The sequence below is a fragment of the Mus musculus genome, chromosome 18, assembly GCF_000001635.26.
Source record: "Mus musculus strain C57BL/6J chromosome 18, GRCm38.p6 C57BL/6J".
In the NCBI taxonomy this organism is placed as follows: domain Eukaryota; kingdom Metazoa; phylum Chordata; class Mammalia; order Rodentia; family Muridae; genus Mus; species Mus musculus.
Genome location: NC_000084.6, coordinates 73201068 through 73208006, shown reverse-complemented (window position 1 = coordinate 73208006; position 6939 = coordinate 73201068).

Below are 6939 nucleotides of genomic sequence, written 5' to 3'. Positions count from 1 at the left end.
AACAACAACAAAAAAGAAATAATTTCCTTGTAGTGAGTAGAAATCTTTCAAAGTTTTTCTCCTAAACACAGACTTATATTTCCCCATGTAATGAATAAACTAGCTCTGTCGCACTTGCCAGAACATCCCCATAGGTGCGTGCAGTTATAGCTGCTCCTAGAACTCACTACATCTAACCTGATCTTTCAAGGATTCCTTTCATGATGTAGCTTTTTTTTTTTTTAAATTTGGGGATTGTGTCTTGATTGTGCAAAAGAGAAGGGTCTTCCAAGGAATTTAGTTGGAAATATAACAACCTAAAACTAATTGGCCAGTGAATATGGCTGAGAAACTTTTCAAGAGCAGTTGAATCTAATGATGCATTTGTGTTGTTTTCTGTTCTCGGTTGGACACTAACCACTACTTCTACTCCATTTTCTCTGAACAGTTACTGGCCAATACCTTTGCTTTAATAGTACCTTGGGCAGTACAGGAGAAGGGATGGGTCTACAGACAGATGGGCCTACAGACAAATGGTAGCATTGCAGGGATCGAGAGAATTAGCTAAGTGATAAAGAATTTGCCAGAAGAATCTAGAGAGTATTAATAAGAGATTACACATATCTCCCCTAAATCCAAGGGGTTGGGTAGGTGAGAATCTAAGCTGTGTCATTTACACTTAGAAGATAAAGCATTTTTAGTGTCTGTGACCATCAGGGAATGCAACTCAAAACTACACTGAAGGTCCATCTTTCTCCAGTTAGATCTCATAAAACAAATGCTGTGAGACACCAAGCCCTGTGGTTAACCTCAGCACAGTGGTACCAGTAGGGGACATGAATGCATCACTTTCACCAATGTACAAATCATATACACAAAAACTAAGCACAAAAAATTGAAGTTAAATGATATTATACAATACGTTGACCCACCAGATACCTACAGAACCATCCATTAAAATGCTAGAGAATATACATTCTTCTCAGAAGCCCATGGAACTTATTCTGAAATAGACCAAATACTGCAAAACAAAATGAGTCTCTTTTTCTAGTAGAGCAAAGTAGGAACGCCTCCTTCTATTCTGTTCAACCACAAATAAAACTAGCAATCAACAACAATGGAAATCAGCACGGAAATTAACAGCACACTAGTGGATGAGGAATGGATCACTGAAGAAATAAAAACACGGGGGAGAATCCTAGAATTGAATAAAGTGAAAATAGAACATGTGGAAATCTACAGCACACAACAGATGCAGTCTAAGAAGAGAAAATATATAGCTCTAAGGTCCCACATCAAAGAAACAGGGAGAATCTGAACAAACAACTTGAAAAGATACAGCCAGGCCTGGGCAAGGCAAGCTCCAGCTGCATCTAAACCCATTTGATATGGAGAAGTAGTCAAGATCATATCAGAAATAGTGAAATTCAAACAAACAAAAACAGCCACAAAAACTAACAAATACCCTTTGAAAGAAAGAGTTGGCTCTTGAAATATAAAGAAGATTGAAAAATCCTTAGTCAAACTAGCCAAAAGAAAGAGAGGAAATGCTCAAATTAAAGAAATTACAGGTGAAATGAAGACCTAACAACAGATATCAGTGAACTTCAGAAAATTATGAGGAAATACTTTAAAAGCCCAATTCCACTAAACTGGAAAATCTAAAGAGGAGTTTCTTTCTTTCTTTCTTTCTTTCTTTCTTTCTTTCTTTCTTTCTTTCTTTCTTTCTTTCTTTCTTTCTTTTTCTGAGTTGTGTTTGTTTTTTTTTCCATTTCCATTTTTTTTAATTAGGTATTTTCTTCATTTACATTTCAAATGCTATCCCAAAAGTCCCCTATAACACCCCCCCCCCCACTTCTTGGCCCTGGCATTCCCCTGTACTGAGGCATATAAAGTTTACAAGACCAAGAGGTCTCTCTTCCCAGTGATGGCCAACTAGGCCATCTTCTGATACATATGCAGCTAGAGACACGAGCTCTGGGGGTACTGGTTAGTTCATATTGTTGTTCCACCTATAGGGTTGCAGACCCCTTCAGCTCCTTGGGTAATTTCTCTGGCTCCTCCATTGGGGGCCCTGTGATCCATCCAATAGCTGACTGTGAGCATCCACTTCTGTGTTTGCTAGGCCCCGGCATAGCCTCACAAGAGACAGCTATATCAGGGTCCTTTCAGCAAAATCTTGCTGGTGTATACAATGGTGTCTGCGTTTGGAGGCTGATTACGGGATGGATTCCCCGGGTGTGGCAGTCTAAAGAGGAGTTTCTAAGGTGCATATGACCTACTAAAATCAAAGATATATAGGCAGCAATGTGATTGAAGCAATAATAAATCTCTCCCAATTACAAAAGCTCATGACCAGATGGATTCACTGCAGGATTCTACCAGATCTTCAAAGGAGAACTAAGGTCAATAGTGTTGAAATTATTATGTAAAATAGAAATAGGGGAACGTTTCTGAACTTTTTTTTTAAACAAAATCAGTGTTAACCTGGTGCCAAAACCAAATAATGATACAACAAAAATGAAAGTTATGGACTCATTATCCTGATGAATATGGAGGCAAAAACCTCAATAAGACACTTTTAAACTTAATTCAAGATCACATTAAAAAGATCGTTTGTAATCACCAAGACAACTTTATTCCAGAAATGCATCTGGTTCAATGTATGTAAATTGATAAATGTAATTCAAAACATAAATGAATTAAAAGATGAAAATATCATGCCATTTTCATAGACTGGGTAAAGGCCCTTGATAAAATTGAACACTTCTTCATGATCAATGTCATGGAGACTTCAGGGATACAGGGAACATAACTCAACATAATAAATGCTGTGGTAAACCTTTAACCAACTTCATTCTAAAGGGAAAATCTGAAAGTGACCCTTCCCAGCGAAGATCAGGAACATGAAATGGCTGACTTTCTCTATTGCTTCTCAGTAAAGTACTTAGAGATTGAGCTACAGAAATGAAACCAGAGACTTAAATAAAATAGATGCAAAGAGGAAAAGAAGTCAAAATATCCCTGTTTGCAGATATTGATTATAGACATAGAATAGCCTACAGATTTCACCAAAATCTCATAAAGTTGATACATACATTCATAAAAATCCAAGAAATTTCAATCCATAAAGATCAATGTTTCTTATATCCAAAGATTAGTGTATTGTAAAAGAAATCAAGAAGACAATCTCTTTCTTTTTTTTCATTTTTTATTAGGTATTTAGCTCATTTACATTTCCAATGCTAAACCAAAAGTCCCCCATACCCACCCACCCCCACTCCCCTACCCACCCACTCCCCCTTTTTGGCCCTGGCGTTCCCCTGTACTGGGGCATATAAAGTTTGCAAGTCCAATGGGCCTCTCTTTTCAGTGATGGCCGACTAGGCCATCTTTTGATACATATGCAGCTAGAGTCAAGAGCTCCGGGGTACTGGTTAGTTCATAATGTTGTTCCACCTATAGGGTTGCAGATCCCTTTAGCTCCTTGGCTACTTTCTCTAGCTCCTCCATTGGGAGCCCTGTGATCCATCCATTAGCTGACTGTGAGCATCCACTTCTGTGTTTGCTAGGCCCCGGCTTAGTCTCACAAGAGACAGCTACATCTGGGTCCTTTCAATAAAATCTTGCTAGTGTATGCAATGGTGTCAGTGTTTGGATGCTGATTATGGGGTGGATCCCTGGATATGGCAGTCTCTACATGGTCCATCCTTTCTTCTCAGCTCCAAACTTTGTCAATGTAACTCCTTCCATGGGTGTTTTGTTCCCAATTCTAAGGAGGGACATAGTGTCCACACTTCAGTCTTCATTCTTCTTGAGTTTCATGTGTTTAGCAAATTGTACCTTATATCTTGGGTATTCTAGGTTTGGGGCTAATATCCACTTATCAGTGAGTACATATTGTGTGAGTTTCTTTGTGAATGTGTTACCTCACTCAGGATGATGCCCTCCAGGTCCATCCATTTGGCTAGGAATTTCATAAATTCATTATTTTTAATAGCTGAGTAGTACTCCATTGTGTAGATGTACCACATTTTCCGTATCCATTCCTCTGTTGAGGGGCATCTGGGTTCTTTCCAGCTTCTGGCTATTATAAATAAGGCTGCTATGAACATAGTGGAGCATGTGTCCTTTTTACCGGTTGGGGCATCTTCTGGATATATGCCCAGGAGAGGTATTGCTGGATCCTCCGGTAGTACTATGTCCAATTTTCTGAGGAACCGCCAGACTGATTTCCAGAGTGGTTGTACAAGCCTGCAATCCCACCAACAATGGAGGAGTGTTCCTCTTTCTCTACATCCACGCCAGCATCTGCTGTCACCTGAATTTTTGATCTTAGCCATTCTGACTGGTGTGAGGTGGAATCTCAGGGTTGTTTTGATTTGCATTTCCCTGATGATTAAGGATGTTGAACATTTTTTCAGGTGTTTCTCTGCCATTCGGTATTCCTCATGTGAGAATTCTTTGTTCAGTTCTGAGCCCCATTTTTTAATGGGGTTATTTGATTTTCTGAAGTCCACCTTCTTGAGTTCTTTATATATGTTGGATATTAGTCCCCTATCTGATTTAGGATAGGTAATGATCCTTTCCCAATCTGTTGGTGGTCTTTTTGTCTTACTGACGGTGTCTTTTGCCTTGCAGAAACTTAGGAGTTTCATTAGGTCCCATTTGTCAATTCTCGATCTTACAGTACAAGCCATTGCTGTTCTGTTCAGGAATTTTTCCCCTGTGCCCATATCTTCAAGGCTTTTCCCCACTTTCTCCTCTATAAGTTTCAGTGTCTCTGGTTTTATGTGAAGTTCCTTGATCCACTTAGATTTGACCTTAGTACAAGGAGATAAGTATGGATCCATGCGCATTCTTCTACACGATAACAACCAGTTGTGCCAGAACCAATTGTTGAAAATGCTGTCTTTCTTCCACTGGATGGTTTTAGCTCCCTTGTCGAAGATCAAGTGACCATAGGTGTGTGGGTTCATTTCTGGGTCTTCAATTCTATTCCATTGGTCTACTTGTCTGTCTCTATACCAGTACCATGCAGTTTTTATCACAATTGCTCTGTAGTAAAGCTTTAGGTCAGGCATGGTGATTCCACCAGAGGTTCTTTTATCCTTGAGAAGACTTTTTGCTATCCTAGATTTTTTGTTCTTCCAGATGAATTTGCAAATTGCTCCTTCTAATTCGTTGAAGAATTGAGTTGGAATTTTGATGGGGATTGCATTGAATCTGTAGATTGCTTTTGGCAAGATAGCCATTTTTACAATATTGATCCTGCCAATCCAGGAGCATGGGAGATCTTTCCATCTTCTGAGATCTTCTTTAATTTCTTTCTTCAGAGATTTGAAGTTTTTATCATACAGATCTTTCACTTCCTTAGTTAGAGTCACGCCAATTTCTTTAAGTGAGTTATTAAATTCCTTCTTTATGTCCTCTACCATCATCATGAGAAATGCTTTTAAATCCAGGTCTACCTTTTCAGGTGTGTTAGGATGCCCTGGACTGGGTGAAGTGGGAGTGTTGGGTTCTGATGATGGTGAGTGGTCTTGGTTCCTGTTAGTAGGATTCTTACATTTACCTTTCGCCATCTGGCAATCTCTGGAGTTAGTTGTTATAGTTGTCTTTGTTTAGAGATTTTTCCTCTGTTGATTTTGTTGCCCTCTATCAGCAGACGTGGGAGACTAGCTCTCTCCTCTGAGTTTCAGTGGTCAGAGCAGTCTCTGCAGGCAAGCTCTCCTCTTTCAGGGAAGGTGCACAGTTATCTGGTGTTTGGACCTCCTCCTGGCTGAAGATGAAGGCCCAGAACAGGATCTTTCCCAGAAGCTGTGTTGCTTTGGCCAGGAAGGTGGCCGGTTGTCTGGAGCCGAAGATGGCTCCGCCTCAGAAGCTCTCTGGCTCTCGCCTGTCCCAGAAACGGCTGGCTTCTGTTTTCCACACCTTCACCCGTGCAGCCTGCCCTCTGCGGGGTTCCAGAGCCAAGGAGGCTCCTGCCGGGGCCTGAGGCACAAACCTCTCTGGCCGGGCGGACCCCTGTGCTCTCACCAGGAAGGTGGTCGGTTGTCTGGAGCCGAAGATGGCGCCGCCTCAGAAGCTCTGTGGCTCCTGTTTGTCCCAGAAACGGCTGGCCTCTGTATTCCACACCGTCACCGGTGCAGCCTGCCCTCTGCAGGGTTCCAGAGCCAAGGAGGCTCCTGCCGGGGCCTGAGGCACAAACCTCTTGGGCCGGGCGGACCCCTGTGCACTCACCAGGAAGGTGGCCGATTGTCTGGAGCTGAAGATGGCGCCGCCTCAGAAGCTCTGTGGCTCTCGCCAGGAAGGTGGCCGGTTCGACAATCCCTTTCTAAATAGTCAAATATACAGGCATGCATGCACACAAACTTCAAACAACAACAGCAACAAACCACCAAAACCTGAGGACAAGCCTTACCAAACAAGTGACTTTTATAATGAAAACTTTAAAACAGTGAAGAAAGGAATTGAGGAAGCTATGAGATGATAGAAAGATCTCCATTTTCACAGATTGGAAGAAATGTAGAAATAACCACTCACTTGCAAACAACCGAAATCCCAGGTACATTCTTCAGAGACAGGGAAAAATAATCTTAAAAAGTATATGCAAGCACACACACACACACACACACACACACACATGCCAAAAACAAAAATAAAAAACAAAAAATAGCCACCCTAAAGACATGCAGAACAATTCTAAACAAAGAATACTGACTGTTGGAGTGTCACCACACCCGATTCCAAGCTACCCTAGAAAGCTACAGTAATAAAACCAGCACACGACTGCAACAAAACAGACAGATAAATCAATACAATACAATACATGGTCCCAGATACGATCCCATGCAACTGCAGCTACCTGACTTCTGACAAAGATGCTAACTGGCGAAAAGGCAATCATCTTTTTATACGTGATGCTCGGAAGACTGAGTGAATGAAACCAAGACCCCT